This window comes from Sciurus vulgaris, assembly GCF_902686455.1.
Source record: "Sciurus vulgaris genome assembly, contig: HiC_scaffold_238_arrow_ctg1, whole genome shotgun sequence".
NCBI classification, from domain to species: Eukaryota; Metazoa; Chordata; class Mammalia; order Rodentia; family Sciuridae; genus Sciurus; species Sciurus vulgaris.
The window spans coordinates 2,259,479-2,281,285 of record NW_027632819.1 but is presented as its reverse complement, the minus strand read 5'-3'; the positions used below and the strand labels follow the sequence as shown (position 1 = coordinate 2,281,285).

The following is a 21,807-nucleotide window of genomic DNA, read 5'->3' as shown; positions in this document are numbered from 1 at the left end:
CAGGAAACGGAGAAACTTCTATTGTACAGGCAATTCTGTCCTGAAGTTGGATTAGAGACAGTGCTGCCTGCGCAACACAGCTCTGCCTTTGCAAAAGTGTCAGAATGCACAGCTGGGCAACAGCTACAGTGGCATGGAAGGAGAGAAGGATGCACAATATCACACCTTCTCTTCTTCGTGTCACTTGGGCATACAGTCCCAAAGCTTCCTTGCTTTCTTCTGGAAACCATGTGGCCCCAGGCCATGTTTACAAACACCCTATTCCTGGCCACTGCAGAATGAGTCATTTGGTGTTCTGCTCCAGTGCCAAGCACTCTGTCTCTGACACTATGGAGGTGTCAATAATCTTGCTGAGGCCTGTTTTGGCAGAGTACTTGAAGTACTTCATCAGCTTATACAGGCAGCTGCAGTTGATGAAGTTGTACATCATGGGATTGACACAGCAGTGCACCAATGAAAGGCACTGCATGGCATGCAGTGCTGTGAAGAGTGCATTCTCCAGTTGGCAGGTGAAGGGGAGGTGGTGTAGGATGAACAAGATATCCAGCAGCACCACCACATGGTAGGGGAGCCAGCACACCAGGAAGACCACCATGTGGGAGATGATCTTTCAGCTACTGTGTTTCTCCTGGCCACCCAACACCACGATGGCTCTGGTGAGCATTAAGTAGAAGACACCTATGATGGAGAAGGGGATGGTGAATCCTAAGACAACAGAGACAAGCTTCATGATCAGCCACTTCTTGATGCTGTGCCCAGGGTAGAAGGACCGGAAGCAGGTCTCATTGTTGGAAGCAGATGTGATGGTCTTCAGGTAGTAGGTGTCAGGCACAGACACACAGAAGGACAGCAGCCACATCAGGACATACAGGATGCAACTCCCTTTCTCTCCAGGACATCACACAGGATAGCACTGGTGCCGTTCAGAGAGAACAGCTCCAGGGAGAAGCAGGGACACAGAAGAGTGGAGGCTCCTCCTGGGTCTGAGTGGTGTCCTTCCAGGACCTTCCAGTCTCCTCCAAATCAACTCTGAGTCTCGTCTCCTGCACCTGGCAGCTGCCAACCCCCATTTTTCTCCAGGTCAGAGCAGAGGTAGGCAATGGGAAGGATTCAGGTACCCTGATTCAGTCTTTTGTCTCCTGCCTCTGCCTTCTGGGCCCGGAGTTTCACTGAATTTTTGGTACAAGCATGCTGCCACCAGGCACACCCTTATCTCCCCTCAGAGGGTGGGGGTGGCATGGGTGGGAAATCTGGTACAGGGACACAGCTCTCATTGCCCAACGCTGAAGCAAGGAGCAGACAGGGAGGTTCCTGGTGGCCCCTGAGCATGCCAACCCATCACCAACCACCAATCACTGGCCACAAATCACTGGCCTGAGGAGCAGCAACACAAACCCAGACTGTCACTGAAGCCAGAGACCCACACCATCACCACCCACATTTTCCTGGGGTCTGAGTGGGCCTCTCCTCCCCACTGCAGATGGCTCCTGCTCAGAGAGAATTACCACCAAGTGATGAGGAGTAATCAGATTCTCCACAGTTTTTAGTGGGGAATTAAAGGAAACAAAAAGCCAAAATGCACTACACAATAGCTCAGCCTTGAAGCAAAGGAGGGTTGTTTCCAAAAGACGATTCTGGCAGGTGGAAGGTCCCCTTGTCCTTCATCTCCCCAATCACAGGGACCAGCATCTGCAACCAACACATGTGGGTGCCTGGAGTGGATGGGCACTCATGTCCAGTGCGACTCCCTGCTGGTCTGTCCACCGGGGGAGCAGTGAGCTTGCAGAGTTACCTGCTTAGACATCTGTAGGGCCACATCTTCCAGGAACAGAAGCTTGGAAGGCAAAAGGTGCCTTCACCCAGGGCCACTCATTTCCCACAGCCTGGGACAAAGCTCCTAGTGGAACTAGAAGGCAGGAGGGAGAAGGGACCCTAGTTAACTCCTGGAGTGCCCTGCACATGAGCCTCCACTCCCTCCCACAAACCCAAGGAATTGCTTGGTCCTACACAGAAAGAGCCACTGAAGCCCACACAGATCCACAGACCACCTCACTCCTTGACAAAGACCTTACGCACCTTAGCCAGTGCCATGGGTCTGTTTATGTTAATAGCAGGGACAACGGACAAGCCACAGGTCACTGGTCTACTGTTGGACCAATCACAGCTCATTCCTGCGAGCTTAAGGACGAAGAGCAAGAGGAATTTTGGATCTAAATCTGTGTGTTGTCTCTGTCTGGACTCAGTGCCCATGCTTGCACAGGTAAGGGTGAGACACATCTCACACACTTCAAGTGTATTTCATCCGTGCAGAGGTTCCAGAATAGAAGAAGGGGCTCAGAATAAAAGATGTTTCCTGCTCCAGGATTTTACAAGATCATATATTTCTCATTTTGAAATATTTGCCTGTACCTGAATGTACATACAAGATGCTTATTGACTCAGTTATTGATTACTAGCAAACATTGCAGACCATATAAATGTCCATCAACACAGAAATGGTTCAATAAACTATAGCAGTTTCTGTCTGGAATATAATACAGCTATAAAAAGGGAGGTGAATTAATTTATATGAGCAAAGAAACTTATGACATGCTGTTAAGTGAAAGGCAAAGTGTGAAAATCATCCCTTCAATGTAGGAGAAAAAGCAAAATCCAAGTGTATCTTCATATTCAGATGTACATGTGTTGAGGCACAGAGATCTTCAGAGAGTGTAAACCTGGCTGAAAGAGGAGCAAAGGGGACAGAGGAGGACAGTAGTTTTTACTCCATAAATGTCTGCATTATTTGAAATTTGATATAAAAATTATGTAAATTTAATTTTTTTTTGGTGGTGCTGGGGGTTGAATCCAGGGACTTGTGCATGCTAGGCAAGTACTCTACCAACTGAGCTATATCCCCAGTCTTAAACTTAAATAGAGGGTGAATGATCCACAGAAAAATTAAGGCTTACATTCTGTTTCTGTAGATCCCAGAGGACACACGGAGAATTAAAAGCCATAAGCACAAGTTTGCATCCTTTCTTCCTGATTCCTGCACTTTTGTCTCATCCAGTCCTATCCACAGGGTCACTGCTTTGAAGACCCTGCACAACACATGCACTCAACCAGCATCCAAGTTCACCATGACAGGAGGGAGCCAGCACTGGACATGGTGTCCATTCAGCTCTCCTCACTGGTCTGGGTCTGGAAAGGGACTCATCCATCCACCCTCAAAGTTCCAAATGGTGTGGAGGCTTTTCCTGGGAGATGTGCCTCTGGTTTCCGAGGTTTGGTATCATCAACCACACATCCCCAGTGACCCTCCATCTGCAGTCAGCATCCTGGTACTTAGATGTATCAAAATGGTTTTCCTGAGCTCACCCCAGCTCTCAGGGCAAGGCCAGAATTAGAAGTCTCCAAGTTTAGTGTCTCCACAGGGTGATTGTTTACTCTGAGATCCATATTCCCTCACCCTGGTTAGTTCCTTCAGGAGCCTGCCAAGTGTTCAGGTGTCTGGCTCAGGTTCAACAGCTCCCCATGACCCCTTACAGCCTGAGGAAATTCCCAGGGCCATTTCCTTGCTCCCCCTGCTTCTTCTGACTTCTCCCAACTCAACCCCAGGAAGGTGTTCACACCCTCCAACTGTGTTCCTACCAAAGCCCAGAGCCACCCACCATGTCTCCTCCCTCATCCTATGGCCACAAAAGCAAAGTGACCTCACTCTGTAAATCAGTAGTCCTTATGCCTTCCTGAGGATGGTGACCTCAGCTGGCACTGAGAGTGGGTTTCCAAAGGCCTCTACTAAGTCTTCACCTAGCTGAGGTCTGCAAGGCCTCTGCAGGGTGCTGATCTGGGGCAGGTGGAGATGGGGAACCAGAATCATCTCCAGATGCCAAGAACTGAGGAGTTCAGAAAGGTGCAATTCAAGTATCATCCTCCAGGCATGAAGAAGGCAGCAGGTACCTCCTACAGCAGGGGAGAGTCTCTCACTCTAGTGACCTATGGGGTGGGGATCTTCTGGAAGAGTGGTTATCAGGGGGCTCCAGGAAGGTTCTGCATTGCAGAGTCACCCAGACTTGGAAGAAGGTGAGAATGGGCCTTGGAAGGTGGGCAGGAGTTCTGGCAGGTCAGGTCAGTCTGTTGAGGAGCCATGAGGAGGTCTTGAGCAAGGCCACAGCTTGGGGCAGAAGTTTAGAGGATAGAGGTAACACACTCACCCAGAAGCCTGGAGGGATGCCTCAGACTTGGGTGTGAAGCAGTTGCAGCAGGCACCCTGGAAGTGGCCCTGCAGCTCTGCAGGAGGCAGATCTAGCCTTTTTGCATATGTGTAAACTTTAAAAATACTAGACATGACAAAGTTTTTTGTTTTATTCTAAATTATACCTGCATGCGTGTAATCCAACTGCACTGCATTTTAATAGCATTCCTGTTGGTAAGAGTAAAACTAAGCCCCACGTTTGCCTGGTTTAAAAGTGCAAATGCTTTCAGGCCCCAAATTCCATTCATGTTCTACAAAATAATCAAGAAAAATAATCTAAAGGTCTGGAATCTCTGAGGCACTTTGTTTTCTCCTCTTAAAGTTTATAAAGTGACTTCTCTCCAGCCTGGAGTTGGAGTAGCATCAACCAGCTTACCTCCTGTTGACTTGAAAACAGGAACTCTCTGTCCAAAACCATCGCATAAAACAAACAAACAAAGCCATTGTTCTGGTTAAGTAGGGTGTTATGTGTGGGTTTTTTTCTTTCTTTCATCCAGAAAGCCTATGCTGGACTTGTTCTGGGCCTGATTAGAAGTCATAATACCTTTTCCACTCTCTAAGGACTTGCTGTTAAGTGGGATAAATACCTCCAAAGTGATGGAGTTAAGCATAAACTGCTGCCTTGGAACTTTCTGGGACATTTTAAAAATTACAACTGTAATGCATGATCCTTGGTGAAGAAGAGCAGCAACATGTAGCCATTCCTCAAATTCCCTGGCTTTTGCATCCCCTCCCCCACCCAGGCTCCTGGACGCTGTGGCTGAAAGTCAGCAGTTGTGCACACATTTAGGTGTTTATGGCAGAGAAGGGGGGAAAAGAGCAAATTGTTTCCAATGTGCAGTTCCACCTTAGAGAAAACCTTTGCATCTGGGCTGAGTCCCTAATCCCAAGGGAGAAAGGCCAGCAGCTCTTCCATTCAAATTCACTGAAAGTACAAGCACAGAAATAAGAATGGCAGCCTCCACTGCCTGTGCTAGGCATGCCTTTTTGTTCTCCACATTGTCCTGGAATAAATAAAGGGACACAAAGGCAGCATCTTTCTTTTAGAAGAAATGAGAGCTGCCACACTGAGACTACAGGCTGAAGTTTCAGGGGATGTCACTTCCCCAGATACCTTGAAGGAACTGTAAACCATTTACAGAGCCCTCTCCCACTTTTGAGAAACTAATTAATCCTGTCATGAGCAAATGAATGGTAAGAGAGAGGAGTGAGAGAGAGAAAGAAAAAGGGAGAGAAGTGGAGAGACAGCCAGTCTGACATTTATAATTTCTCAATCTCCCTGGAAGTTACAAGTCTTGGCTAACCATTCATTCCTGACTTCACCTCATAGTACTTACCCTCAGCCACCCCAGGAATCCACATGCATGTTATCCAAATAGAACAAAATTCACTTTTGCCCAAAGAACATATGTAAATTATGACATACTAGACTTTTGTGTGGTTATTTCTTTTTTCCAATTGCAGTTAAGCTTAACACTAAGAGAATAAATATTTAAATTAGATTAGCAAAGATATAATCAAGAAATAAGAAGACCAGAGTTGTACTTAACATTAACATTTATAGCTTCCATACTACAGGATCTGGTAATCTCCTGAAGCATTCAGTTCAAACACATTCTGGATACACAAAGATTCTGAACCCACATTTCTGGTTCACTTAAAGCTGCTTCTTAAAATGTTTCTTTCTCTGAAATTATGGATTCGTGGCCAATGCTAGTTCCCACTTGATATAACAGAGGCAAAACGGTTAACAGTTGTGCCAAGCTAATCCCTATGCCGACTCTGGGCAAGCAGAATTGATGGAGTGCCTTCTCACAAAAGTCCCTGCCTACAGCAGTAAATAAACACCAGAATCCTCAATTCAACAAATACACATGGGAATTGCTCTGCATTAGTGCCCTGTACTTTCTGTAGTGAGAGTTGAAGCCCTGAATCAGCAGATGAACTTTGAAATACAGAGTTAACATTATGCAGCCAGCACTTTGAGAAACCAGACCCTCAGGCACCCATCTCAGCAATCATAAAGGATCCTCCTAAAAAGTCCTCTTAGCTTAAGGACAAGAGCTCTGTCTTCCCTCTGCCTTTCTCAACTGGCTGCTGCCTGGGCATTCACCATTTCTGAACCCCGGGGCTGACTGGGCTCTGGTTTGCCTTCCTGGCTGCCTGCTTACTGTCTCAGCACTAAGGAGTTTGGAGTAGCTGTGAGCTCTGGAGCTTCAGGCATCTATTATATAAGCTGCAGAAAGGTGCCTTTAGGTGGCAAATTTGTAGCCCTCATCTCCTTCCCCTGACCTTCCCTGCCTCCCTCACACAGACATGCATGCAGACACCCACAGTACACACACCCTCTGGTAAACCTCCACTAGTGTCCTTTCCAGCATATGCACACTCTTGGGAAACCTGAGTCTTACTTCATTTGCAAGGTAAAATGAATCAAAAGGTCTAGACCTCTTGGGAAAAAAAATGTCAGCAGAAGAAAAACTGAAAGAAATCCTGGTGCTTTGCAAAATCATCAAATATTTATGTGGTCCCATGTAGATCTTCCATAATCCCATTAACACCAGGAGTCCTTTTAAATGCCTGTAGCCATAGGGAAGACTTTGTTCCAAAGAAAAATTACCCTGAACTTCTGAAATTTGGTGTTGATTTATTAAGTCTGTGTTCTTTGGTTAATTCCTCCAAAACAGAAGTTCCAGTTTTGGTATAAGCAACTAATCCATACTGTACCATATAACACAAACTGTGCAAAAGCTCTTTTGTAATACATCTTAATATATTTTATTTTATATATTTATTTGGAAAGGTCTTTAGATTCAAAATCTTTAAGACTCTCTAAGGGTGTTCTGTAGAGCCTGCTGTGTGCCAGACACACATTAAATACTGATCTATGTGTTTCATAATGTCTACTCTGGTGAGTTTAGAAAACACATAATTATTATCATTGTCATCATTATTAAAATCTATGTTCTCATCTAGAAACAGATTGTAAAGTACTGTCCATGGAGGAACAACCTACAAATGTGTCTCAATGACATGTCTCTAAAGCTTCACTTAGTGAAATCAACCATGGAAGCCTAACAGTTTCTTTGGGGTCTTAAGAACTGAATGCAGGGTACTTTGCCAGTCAGCTTGCTTTTTTTTCCCCTCCTAAACCAGGGATTGAACTCAGGGACACATAACAACTGAGCCACATCCCCATCCATTTTATATATTTTATAAGATACAGGGTCTCACTAAGTTGCTCAGGGCCTCACTAAATTGCTTAGGCTGACTTTGACCTCTCTCAGCCTCCCAAGTTGCTGGGATTACATGCATGTGCCACCACTCAGATTTTCTTTGAATTTTTGAGACTGAGTCTCATTGAATTGCCAAAGCCGGCTTCTGCTGGTGATCTTCCTGCCTCAACCTCACAAATCTCTGGAATTACAGGCAAGAGCCACTGCCCTACCTGTCCCCACTGCTGGATTTTTAAGACCATGCTATTTGCCAACCTTGTCCCTGCCAGTTCTGTGCAGCACTGGCCTTTATTCTGCTTTCTGAATCTCCTGAAGTACTTTAAGAAGAATTGAGTTCCAAAGTGTGGAGGCACAGGCTGTAAACACACTTTCATTTCAGCTACAAGTTCGTGAGATTCTTTTATACATCTACTAAAATAACAGATCCCTAAGTGCTGAACCTGCAGGAGGGAAGGTCAGTGTCATGTGGCAGAAAAGCTTCCATGTGAAGAAAGCTCTTAACAGAAGTAATATTTTGCTTATACATGAGCTTAGCAATTTTCCTCAGACCTGGGCAGACCCGGTAAGGAGTAGGCAGCAGGCAACATGCACATCTGCTCTCAGGTGGCCAGTGCTAGGCATTAACCAGTCCTGAAGTCCCTACCCTGGGAAGAAGATTCAATGTTTAGACATGCAGCATGGAGGTTCTTCCAGGCAGATCATACTGATTTCTGCTGCTCCCAGCCCGGGTTGCTCCAAACAGCTCGCTCCACCACTTCTTGCTCTTTTGGCATGACCAGCGGGACAAAAGACACATACTCTTCAGAAGTTCATGAAGCAGCTTCCTGTTTATTCAGATAACATCCTCAATATATAAGCAGTCTCATGCATAAGCAATTGTAACCAGATATATCCATCCAATCCTGTTAAAGGTCAAGCAATCATGAGCTCAAGCATACATGTAAAGTATATCTGTCCACACGCTAGTCGGCTGAACTGATTATCATATAGCCAATTGTAAATGTTTCCTGCCTATCTCCAGGCATAAACAGGATGCCATTTGCTCTCTGTCAGTCGCCATCTTTAGATGCACGTGGCGTAACCCTGGGCCCTGGGTCTCGCCCACCACAACTCCCCCTTTCTGTTTATAAAAGGGACCATGTCTGTCTTAGGTTGTCCAAGGCAGAACAACGTCCTTACCCATCATTGGACAATGAGGCGCTAGCCCTCATTTCCTGTCTTAGGTTGGTATGAGCTCCCCATGGATCTTACCCGTCTTTGACTACTGGTCCTGCATATTTAACCAGACTTGGGGGGATGAACCAGCATCAATTGAGATGAGAGCTTGGCGAATAATGGCTGTTTCTCTGTGCAGATGTATATGCATTTTATATATGCACAGGACACACAAAAGACCTCCCCTGGACAAAAACTCTAACCATTCTTTTCACCATAGAACAGCAGACTGCAGAAATGTGGACAATTCTTATAAATATAGGAGGATATAGAATAGAGGAGTTGGTAAGGGGTACAGGATAGGGCCACATCTTCACTATACCCCATAGTTCACACAAGTCTCCTCCATTAACTTGGTGAGAAATCACCAGCACCATCAGCGGGAGAAGCCTCCTCATCTTCTTCCTGTTTTTGGGTCTCTATTGAGGCCTTGACCAATATCTCTGGCACCCAAATTGACGATTGTGCATCCTGTGGGAAAACACAAACAGACACTCGGGTCCAGATTAATACCAGATCTGGGCCTTTCCATTTCCTGATAGAATGTCCTTCCAGAGCACTTAAGGTAGATGCTTTTTATTAGGTTCTGAATAATGGTCAACAGCTGATGGGCCCTCAGAATCAAGATTTAAAAAATTTAAAATGAACAAGACAACAGACAATGTGTCTTTTGGGGATCTGTATGATGCCCCTATTCCCCCTTTTTGTTTATAAAGCATGTTTTTAAGTGTTAAATGGGCACGCTCAACAATGTTTGTCCAGTAGGATTATAGGGAATTCCTATGACATGTTGAATACCAAAGGTGGAACAAAATTGTTTAAAGGCCTGGGATGTATATCCAGGACCATTATCTGTTTTAATTTGTTTGGTAACTCCTAGGATGGAGAAAAAGTGTAAACAGTGCATTATTTCATCTTTGGTTTTTTTCTCCAGTATGAGCAGAGGCCATAATAAATCCTGAAAAGGTATCAAGAGACACATGAATGAATTGTAGTTTTCCAAATTCTGAATAATGAGCTACATCCATTTGCCAAATATGATTGGGCTGAAGCCGTTTTGGATTTACTCCTAATGAGGGGTTAAGAATAAGTGTAACACATTTAGCACAAGACTTGACTATGTCCTGAGCTGATGCCTTAGTAATTTCATAGCCTGTGCATAGAGTGGAAACATTTATGTGAAATTTGGAATGAAAAGTTTTTGCATTTTCAAGCATATTAAAGATGTGTGGGTCTCTGTTGGCCATGCCTGTTAAATCATTGTGTAAACTTAAAGGACCTGGAAGGCCAGTATGAGGCTGAACATGCCCAATAAAAGAAAGGATTTTTTCTGTTCCAAATAAGTTTTTGTAAACTTTGCAAATATTTAGTAATAGTGGAGGTGAGGGAAATCAGACCAGTTAATTCTAAATTTTGAACAGCATTAATAACGTATTTGCTATCAGAGAATAGGTTAGAAGGCTCATGGTGGATTTTGAATACTTCTATAGCTACTAATAGTTCCATTTTTTGTGCAGATAGAGTATTAAACAACAATGTTTCTGTAACATTATCTATCGTAATAGCACCTGTACCATTTTTTGATCCATCAGTAAATATAAGGGTAGCTCCTGTAATAGATTCTTTTTGGGTGATTTTAGGAAAAATTATAGGATGTTGACTCCAAAATTGGAGAAGAGGATCAGATGGCAAATGATTGTCAAACACAGCAGAAATACTAATAAAGACTATAGCTCATGAATTTGAATAATTAATAAGATACTGTATCTGATCAGTAGTATATGGAGTAGTGATAGTTGAGGGATGTAATCCAAAGGTGGAAAGTGATACTTTTAACACCTTAAGGATTAATTCTACCACAGATTCAGTAAACAAGGCTAAGACCTCGTTAGGGGCATTATTCATGTGAACCCATATAATAGGACCCTTTTGCCAAAACACTCCTGTGGGTAACTTATTTGTGGCCAAGACAATGAATGATAAAAGCTTAGTTAGGTCAATACAATCAAGATGAGCCTTTTCCATAGCTGTTTCAACAAGCTTGAGAGCTGTTTGAGCCTTAGGGGTAAACACTCGCTTAGAAAGAGGGTCAGAATAACCTTTAAGACTATCAAACAGGGGGCCAAAACTTGAGGTGGGTAAATGAAGGTAAGGTCTAATCCAATTAATATCACCCAAAAGTTTTTGAAAATCATTTAAAGTTCTAAGCTTGTCCACCTGAACGGTAATTTTTACAGGTTTAACCATAGTTTGATTTATGATAGATCCTAGGAAGTTTTTGGTGTCTGTGATTTGTGCTTTATTAATGGCAATGTGTAAGCCCCATCTTTCCAGTGACTTTAGTAAGGAATTATAACATTGCTCTAAGACAGGTTTTTCCTTATGAGCTAGCAAAATATCATCCATATAATGATAGATTAAAAGTTGATGGTTAATTTGTTGATACACACTGGGGTGGAAATTAATATGATTACCTTGTCCTTCATATGGTCCTTGGCCTGTCAGCATGTTTAGATTCCATTGAGGATTGCCCGCAACTACATTACATTGGGCAGTATCAGAACATAACTCCTGGTTAGCCACCTTCCATTTTTTAATATGGCTGTGCTTTTTTAGGATTGGAAGCCATACCCAATCCCCTTAAACTCTGCTTTTTTTTTTTTTTTATTGTTGTTGTTGTGCTGGGGATTGAACTCAGGGCCTTGTGCTTGCAAGGCAAGCACTCTACCAACTGAGCTATCTCCCCAGCCCAATCCCCTTAAAGTCTGATCCCCCTGTTGAAGTGGCCAGTCTGTGGGCCATTCTGTAATTTTGATAATACTTTTGTCAGCCCCAGTATCTAATAAGCCCTCAAAACTTTTGCCTTCTATCACTAATTTTGTCATAGGTCTATCTTTTAAATCTAATGTTAACATGACTATATTTTGGCCAGTAGAACCTAATCCTTTATTTCCCCTAATAATATTCTTTGATGGATATCGATCATAGCAGCTGGGTAAGACCAACAATTTTGCTATGCGATCACCGTGAGCTACTATTACTACACAACTTGGTGAAGAAGCAAGGATTTTTATTTCTCCTGTAAAATCAGAGTCTATAACTCTGACAATATTTAATCCTTCTAAAGGACAATATTTAATCCTTCTAAAGCAGAAGAACTCCTCCCCAGAACTAGTCCCACTGTTCCTTTAGGTAATGGGCCAACAACCGAAGTTGGTATTGGCTGTACTCCCATTTCTGGAGTTAATACTGCTCTGGCAGAGGCACACAGGTCTGAACATGTACATTCCCTTTCAGAAGCTTGACTTGATTGTTCTTTTTCTACAGTTTCTAATATCTTTTCCCCTTTTCTTAACAGTTTTTGAGATTTTGGTTTTTTGGAAGTCAGACAGAAATGAACTAATGTACACATCGCTACAACAACAAAAAGAAACCAAACAAGAAAAGGTAACACAATTAACAACTTACACATATTTGTTATAGGACGTCCTTTGCTGTCTCTTGGGACAGCCTTTCAATATATTCCCTCTGTAGGAGAATCTTCCATTAATATTCCCTCTTTAGGGGAATCTTCAGATAAAACCTTAAAGTAACCGTTTCCTCAAATAGGGAAACCTTCTCCTTAATTACGCTAGAGAAACTGTCTTTTATTTACCTGAGCGCTCACCCATTCTCAGTCCGATCCTCGTATGATCACAGTTCGGGCCACCACTTACTGATTACTGCTGCTCCCAGCCCAGGTTGCTCCAAGTGGCTCGCTCCACCGCTTCTTGCTCTTTTGGCCAACCAGCGGGACAAAGGACACGTACTCTTCAGAAGTTCATGAAGCAGCTTCCCATTTATTCAGATAACACCCTCAATATATAAGCAGTCTCATGCATAATCAATTGTAACCAGATGTGTCCATCCAATCCTGTTAAAGGTCAAGCAATCATGAGCTCAAGCATACATGTAAAGTATATCTGTCCACACGCTAGGCGGCTGAACTGATTATCATGCAGCCAATTGTAAACGCTTCCTGCCTTTCTCCAGGCATAATCAGGACGCTGATTGCTCTCTGCCATACGCCATCTTTAGATGCATGTTGCGTAGCCCTGGGCCCTGGGTCTCCCACATCACAAGATCAGACATTCTGACAAGATAGCTATGACACCAATCCCTTTCTGCAATGGAAAGACTTAGAAGTAAGGTCTAAGGATCCTATCCTCCAGGGACTCAGGATCCTGGCAGGAGCTCTGATTAGACAGATCTGGCTCCCAGCTGACCTGCATGTCCCCTTAGGCTGCTCAGCCTCTTAGAGGGTTAGGTTCCTGCTTTAGCAGTTAAATAATGATGAATTCTCTTCTTGCAGAAGCTCATTAGTATTCAATGAGTGTCCATATTAACTACACCTTGAAGGCACCAGATGGGCTAGTTTTCCCCTCCTCCCATGTCTGTCATCACTGAGTCCAATGGCACCAAAAACTTTCTAAGGAATGCCACAGGACATAACCCAGGATTCCCAACATTTTATGGCCTCTGGTGACTTCAAGAGGCTTCAAAGCACAGCTAAGCACAGCACTGCTGCCCATGCCTCTGTCAAGGATGTAACCTACATTCCTTCATTTAATCTTCACAAAAATAGTATTTTGTCACACTTTTGTGACAAGGAAACTAAGGCCCAAAGAGAGCAATTGAGCTGCCTAAGGGTGACTGCCAGTGTACAGGGTGGCTATGCAGATTTGAGTTGGCTAGTCATAGCACATGCTGTGGATACCATAGAAAAACAAAGAAAATAAGTGTTAAGCATATATCAGGGACTGAGGGTGTAGCTCAGTGGAAGACCTCATGTGGGCATGCACAGGCTGGGTTCAGTCTGATTTAATGAAATCCTTTAGAAATTAGCAAGAAAGTGAGAGAAAGACACCTAGGGCTTGTACTCTGGCTAAGTGTGTCTACAGCCTGCTGTGCCATGGCTCTCTGCAGCTCAGGCCAGGGAGATGAGGTTTCCTGATCCTAAGTCCTTCATCCACTGCATGAGAGCTGCTGGTGAAAATTTGGGGAATTGGGCTCTCAGATACTTCCTGATCTGCACTTACCTGTTTCAAGCAGCTCCCTTGACCTTGAGTTCAGGCTCTCCACAGTTAGTTACTACCCACCCAAGCATGGGTTGCAAACCTACATGGAAAGTGCAGGAGGGATGGGGAGAAACAGCAGGGTGGAGACCTGCATCATCAGTGTTCACTGCCCAAATCTTTGAGCATCTAATGCGTCATATCTGGCCAAAGTGAGGGTGTGCTCTCTAGCACTCAGGCCCACCAACTGCTGCCTCAGGCCTTTGCCTCACCCTTGGAGGCTTTTCCCAGGGACTGCTGTAGGGCAGATTTCTTCTCATTCTTCTGATTCAGGCTTAAATATGATTGCTTTAGGAAAACCATCTTTGCCCCTTTCCAAAGTGCCTGCCATCCCAGTTCCTGTCTCTTTAGTCTGTTTTCTTCTTAGTACTTATTACCATCCCATGTTACCAGTTTATTACTTGTCTGTGTCCCCAGAGCAAAGATCCCTCCACAGGAGGCTGTCAGCTTAGGGGAGAAAAGACGTACAACGTCAGTCCCTGGGGCATCAGTATCATACAATAGCCCAGAAGAAAATCTGAAATAAAAACTGTCAACCCTTAGTAGGGACATGGAAAAAAACAGAATTCCCCCACACTGCTTCTCAAACTCCATGTGTTGGGGGTCCAGCTTTCTCGTTTTCTTTTTAAATGTCTAATTCTTTGCTCAGTTTCACTGAGCTTGCCTAGCATGATGTATGTTCCACACGTGTCTCCTTAAACAATGTCAAAGCATCTGAGTCAGCCTGAACATGTGTAATTTCTGGACCTCCCTCAGTGCACATGAACAAACATCTCATTGTTCACACTTGAGGCAACACCACTGCACCAGGTGGTGTATGCACATGGCAGGACCACTCTGTCAGCATGTACTCAAGTCCAACACACTCACACACACACAAACACACACACACACACACACACACACACACACACACACCCTCCAACCCAGAACATCACTGCAGCACACACACCCAACTGGAAAATGTACATGCTGCACTGAAAGAAGCACTCAAGCTCACTTACAGGAGGAATGAAGGAGCCCTGAACTAAAAATAACCCAACATTACTGGAAAATAAAATTATAGACAATATTCTTCATGAACATAGACATAAAATTCCATTTTTAAAAGAGAAGTAAAACAAATGCAACAATACACACAATACACTAAAGGAAATACAAGGTTGCTTCAACATCTGAAAAGCAGTGTCTCTAAAATTAAAGCACTTGACAAAATGCAAATTTAGCTAATGACAACTTCCTGTGCACTAAGAAAAGAATCATCTCTATTTTATTCATTTCTTTGATTTGATACAGGACATGTGGATTTAGAGAGGGACTCCTAACTAACTGCATGCTTCATGATGGAAAAAGGAACCCTGGGCCTCTACCCTGGAGAACAGTGAGGCCACCATTCTCACCATTCCCTCTCACACTCTGCAATGAGGGTGAAAGAAAATGCACATGTGTGACCTGGAAGGAAAGAGGCAAAGCCACAGCTATTAGGGCTGACAGGTTATTTATTCAGAAATCCTGATGGATCTGCAAAATTTCCTCAAGAACTAATGAATGGATTTGGAAAGTCTAAATACAAAGTCAGTCCATGAGAAGGCAATGGTATTTCTATATGTCAGCAGCAAACAGCAGAAAATGAAAGTAAAAAATTCCTTTACAATAGCCTGCAAAACAGAAAAGACACGGAGATAAATTTCACCAAAGAAATGAGAACTGTACCCTGAAAACAGAGAATCAAGAACAGACTAAGCTGAATGCAGAGGTGTCACACTTGTGGCTCAGAGGACTCAATATTGTTATTGATTTTTGTGGAATGTGTTTTTCATCTATCACCTCTAAGTTTCACTTTATTTTATGTGGACTATTAAAAGCTGGTCATGTAGAAGTTGAGAGCAGAAGGGTGGTCAGAGAGGCAGGGTCTGTAGGAGGAGGGCTGGGGAAGTTTGATGGACAAGCAACAAGTCAAGTTATGTCCTCTGTTTGAAAAACCTTGAAGAAAGATTTTTGCATGTTTTTTACCACAAAGAAATGACAACTGTTTGAGGAGATCGATGGGTTTATCCTGATTTAAAGACTACACAATTTATACATGTATTGAACTCATCACATAGATCCTCATTAATGTGTGTAGTTTCTTTTAATGTACCAGTTAAAAATAATTTATTTTTTTTTAAAAGAGAGAAATCAGTCCTCTGTAGTGGGTGTGCTAGCCTTGGCAACTAAACTTTCAGGGTTGAACTCCCATAATATGATTATTTGTCTCTTAATAAAATACATAAACAAACTCTTATTTACAACTCTCTATTTTAACTCTATATGATCTCTACTTTTAGAATAATATAACAATTCCTTTTGCCGTATACGTTTTCTGATTGAAAAATTTTATAGGAAGATCTCTACATTTCATATGCCAAGATTTGTGAAATATGGTTTTGTTTATCCTAAACATAGCCTTCAAGATTTAAATCCAATCTCTGTCCCTTTCTACCTTCATGTATCCAAAAGAAAAAATATTTATTGATAACATGACAGCAGCAAAATCCTTCAAATCTTGTTTACTCTAAGATGCCATTCTCTACACCTTCTATTCTAGTTTTGTGTATTTCCTCAAGTTCAGGTATCAAAACTGTATTAGTGTTTCAAGAGAGGACATGACCACTAATGTGAAATTATACTATGCTGCCCAACCAAGTGGACACTAAAGATAGACATAGTTCAAATTCCAATTATACTACTTAACTCAAGCATGCTACTTAAACTTTTTAGGTCTCAGTGTTCTAATCTATAAACTGGATATAATATCATCTCCTATATTAGTTTCTATGAGGATTACTTGAAATTGCCCACCAAATACTCAACATAGTGCATGTCTGATGATATACATTTTCTTATTTTTAGAATTACATATAATAAAATATTATTCAGTCATGACAAGGAATGAAGTTCCAATACATGCTATTACATGAATTAACCTATAAAACTTTGCTAAAGGAAATAAGTCAGATACAAAAGGACAACTGTTTTATAATTTTACTTTTAGGATGTAATTAGAATAGACAAGAATAAAGGTTACCAGGAGCTGGCAGGCAGAGAAGTGTGGTGATATTGTTAAATGGATACAAAATTTCTGTTTGGATAACTGAAAAAATTTTGGAAATACATTATGAGGATGATGGCACAACATTGTGAAGGTACTCAATGCCATTGAAATGTACTTAATGTCCCTAAAAGAGTTAAAATGGAAAATGTTATGTATTTTTACCACAAAAAAATTTAAAATAATTTAAATGTAAGCCATCATTTTTGGATTCTTTGTAGTCATATAATATATCTTATGCTCAGTCATACCAAAGTTCAACTCTCAGTTCTCACTTCCAGCATTTCAGACATTAAAAAACATTTTGTTAATTTTTTTCATAAACAAATATAATTTGTATAATATGATTATAAACCCAGAGATCTAATGTAAGTACCTAGTCTATAAAAATTCAGGTTCATATCAGTACTTTTTGCTGTGGGAGTCAAGTACAACCTTCTTTTTAATAAGTAACTGTCCCAAATCTATGTTATTTGTTTATAAGTCAATTCCTCAATAAAATAAATCTTTTATCCCTATACTGTAGTTAGGTTATCTTTCTAAGATATAGCTTATTGTGTGCATGTCTGTGTGTGTGTGTGTGTGTGTGTTTGTGCATGTGTGTGTGTTGTATGCACACACATGCACATGTTTTTGGGGTTGCATGTGGGGTTTGTGGGGCACAGCAGAGGAAAGGGAAACCTTACCAAAGATATAGTCAGTAAATTATATCTACTTGTTCCTCTTTATCCAGATAGCTATTTATCATTTCTTGAGCTCCTGTTGATTAGTTGCCATGATTTCCCATTATGCAAACCATGCTGTTTATTCCCAAGTAGATTATGTGTGCTTAAATATTCAATAATTACCCCATTTATTACAAATTCTACCTGCCTCCCTGATTTTGAAATAAAAATGTACAATCGGAAGAAAACAAAGAACTTCATCAGAATGCTTTGTGGATGAATTACACGGAACTTATTTATCATGATAACGTGTACCATTTTCAGTGTGGTAGTATATTGATATGTGCTTGAAAAAATTAAATCCTTTTGAACACCACCTAGGCAGATCACTTTGCTTCTTAATTTTGGTGTTTCAAATTCCTGGCCAGGCATTCTATATTATATTCTTATTTCTATACAATTTTTTGAATTCTGAATGTACAAGCAATTTGCTTAACAAAAAGTTTATACTAGAGGCAAGACCCTTAGTACTCTGTAATAGAGAAAATATATACTACTGCATGGAACTTAAAAGTATTTGAATTTTGTTTCTAGTGATATAATTTTATTAACAAAATTGCTAAATATTAAGCCTGATTATTTTCAGAATAATATATTATTAAATTTTCACTGAATATCCTTGGTCCAGCAGATTCCATCATTGATTACAAAAATTTATCTATGTTCAACTTTAAAAAACTCTCAGTGAAAAGAGTGTAGCATAAGATCAAATAAAGCTGATCATGAGATGCAGTCATCATTAAGATTCACTTTATCACACTGTTCATTGACATGAACAATTGAGGAAATGTAGCATAAGAAAAGAGTAAATAGAGTAAACCTTTATTCAATAAAAAAGAAGGCCATGTATTGATGTGGTTAAAAAAATGGAATTGGGAGTCTACTTTACATCACATTCCATAGGAAAACCTGAGATGATTTTCTTGTCCAAGAGTTTTATTTTCTGCTCTCCCAAAAGAAATGGAGGAAGTAGGACAGGTCAGCAGAAGTTAGTAAGTTTCTCAGTTAGATACTGGTTTTATTTTGATCCCAAAGGAGTGCCCTTGAACACAAATTGCACAACAGAACCATCCCCACCTGAGTCAAGTGGTCATCCCTTTGTAACCCCCTATTATTCAGTCATTGGTAAGATCATTGGGAGGAACAGGAGGAATCATAGTCTCAGAATAGAGCAATTCTCTGAGTTATCACCCCATAGTCATGTCACCTGGAGGATGGAATTGCCAGCAGAATAAAATGGAGCTACTTCCACATCAAATCTACTACAGGGTCAAATTGTTTTGGCTTTGAGTCCCACTCTGTAGTTATTAGTAATGAGACACTTTAAACTGTTCACTCTAGGGTGACTTATTTATAAAACAGAATTACCTCATTTCTTACAGTTTTTTCAAGTTCATAAAAGGTAATAATGCATATATAGCACTTGAGCTGATGATGTTAAAGAGTTCAATCAGTAGCTGCTTTAAATTATCCTACATGGACTAGAAGGCAGGAATGATGAAAAGAATGGTATGTTTTCTTTCAATAAGACATAATGCTTGGCAAAGTGTCACAAGTAAATAAATATATTGGGGACCCTGGCTAACAAACTATAACACAATGAAGACATTCTTGCCCACTTTAATAACTTTGCAATTCCTGAGGCTCTAGAAACACAGGGATGAACTTCAGTGACCAAGCCCAAGTGGTTGGATAAATGCCATAATTCTCATGGGAGCAGTAGCCTGGTCTCGAAATTGGAGAATTATTGGCAGAAGTCCCACACTTAACATAAGTAATAGAATGGGAAGAAAGAAAAAATGATGCAATCCATGAGGTACCTGATGAAACTTATTTGAGAGGCTATGAGATATGTCGTGACTAGCCAGGGTGTGGCCAAGGCAGCTGATGCACAAGACCCAAGTCCAGTAATAGTAAAGAGGAGTGATGGTGAGAGTGAGCTAAAAGAGTACAGAACTAGGTCTTTAGGAACTACTGCTTTCTCATTCATATTAATGCTACATGTTTGACTAGCTTGGAACATTGAAAAATGAGAGTTCTAGTTATTTTGATATTATGCTATACATGAGAATTCATTGAGACAGAAAAATTATCTAAACTTTGTGTATTTACAAAACATTGTAGAAACAAAGAAATCAATTTTGCCTATTATAATGTGATAATATAAAATTAATTTTATTACAAGAAACAAAAGATTCATTTGAATATTCAAAATACTTGACATGAATTATATCAGTAATGTTTTCATTTCTTTTAGGCAATAACAACACAGTCTAGAGCTTATTTCCAACACAGAATTTACAATTACTCAGAGATCTATCTTACAAAATAAAGCTATGGAAATACTGTGTCTTTCCTCACCACCTCTCCCCATTGTCTTACAAAATTTTAAGTAATCAATGAAACTCGTTCTCATAAAATGTGGTATCTCAGAGACTATCATTAAGAAATTGTAGAGAAACATTTAAATTCTTAGTATTAAATTTTTAAACTTCTATTACAGATGTATGGAAATTTTAAAATGTAACAGTGGTTTCAATTTTTCTTAAAATCATCTAAAGGATACAGAAAGAACCATTGTACACTATTGGTGGAGATGTAAATTAGTTTAGAAATTATGGAGAATGGTGTAGAGGTTCCTTGAAAATTTTAAAAAGAACTAGCACAAGATCCAGCAATTCCACTACTGGGTATATACCCAAAGGAAAGGATATCATTATGCCAAAGAGAACTCTATAGTCTCACCTTTCATTGATAGTATTATTCACACTATACAAGAAATGGAAACAATCTAAGAGTTCATCATCACCTGGTGAACAGATAAGGAAAATGCAGGACATATACTCAATTGAATACTATTTGTCCATGAAAATAATAAAACCTTGTCATTTGCAACACAACACATTATTTGTTGTTTATTATATTTATGAAATAAGTTGGGTACAGAAAGGAAAGCACTGCATAATTTCATTCATACATGGACCTAAAAAATTGATCTCACAGAAGTTGAGATTAAAACAGTGTTTAACAGAGGCTGGGGAGGTGGTGTCAATGAGAAGAGCTTGATCAATGGGTATTGCAGTTAGATAGAAGGAAGAAGTTCTGGTATGCTACACTGCATAGTAGGGTGATTATAGATCAAAATAATGTACTGTACATTTCAAAAGCCTAGAAGAAAGGATTTTTATTTCACCATAAAGGAATCACAGGCATATGAGGAGATAGATAGGTTTAACCTGATTTAAACATTACACAATATGCATGTGTATCAAAAATTACATGGTTTCACATTCACATGTTAAATTTTTATGTTTTTATGTACCACCTAAGAATGAATTTATAAAAATCATTTTCATGAAAATTAGAATCTATCTATCTATCTCTATCCTGGCAGATATCTAATCAAGTAAGAATGGCCTGCCTCTGTGTAATACTGAGTTGAAGTCCCAGATCTCTTGGACACAACCTTGACCTAATATTCATAATTATCAAATTCAATCACATCTACATCTTTATTTCTCACAGGACTTATGAGAAAATATCAGAAATGAGGTATGAAAATTCTTACAATTCATGGAAGGACTGCTTTTACAAATTTGAGTTAGTTAAGTGGTTTATTGCTTTAAAAAGCATAAGAGTAATAGAACACTTTTATTTTATTTTACCCTTAGGTAATATATTGTCTATTGTAATAAACAATCATGAGAATATTAAGAAACAATGTGTATGATCACTCACAGAAGAAGGTACAATGTTATGTCTATGGATTTTTTTTCCACACTGTAGTAGACTGGCTAAGAACAAGGTAGATTCTGGAGGCAGAACACATGAGTTGATTTCCAAGTCTATACTGTTTAGTTTTTAGAATTTGATCCAATTTTTAAATTTATCTTTCTTGGTTTATCATTTGTAAAATGGTGACAAAATTATCCATCTCATAGGCTTTTCAAAAGGATTGCATGGACTCATGGTAGTCACTGTGTTTTGTCAAATCCAAGACCTTTCCCAACCTATTCCACTATAAAAACCAAAAAGTGTGATGACTGATTTTCCAACCCCTCTCACTACTTGTGTACTAGATAACAATGCCAGCAAAGGAGACCCGTCGCTGGCTCTTTGCGGTTCCAAAATCCGTGGATATTTGTCATCGCCTGCAGCAACAACTTGCACGGGTCTTATGGGTGGTGGA

At 40.6% G+C, this 21,807-nt stretch overlaps 1 pseudogene across 1 annotated transcript; it reads right to left on the bottom strand.

Moving 5' to 3' along the window:
* Positions 1-283: 283 nt before the first annotated feature.
* LOC306652482 (atypical chemokine receptor 3-like) lies at positions 284-4,655 on the bottom strand (annotated as a pseudogene). Its single transcript has 3 exons — positions 4,614-4,655; positions 2,077-2,178; positions 284-886 (listed from the first exon to the last, which is right to left on the bottom strand). The product of its transcript is annotated as an atypical chemokine receptor 3-like (transcript).
* Positions 4,656-21,807: the final 17,152 nt, after the last annotated feature.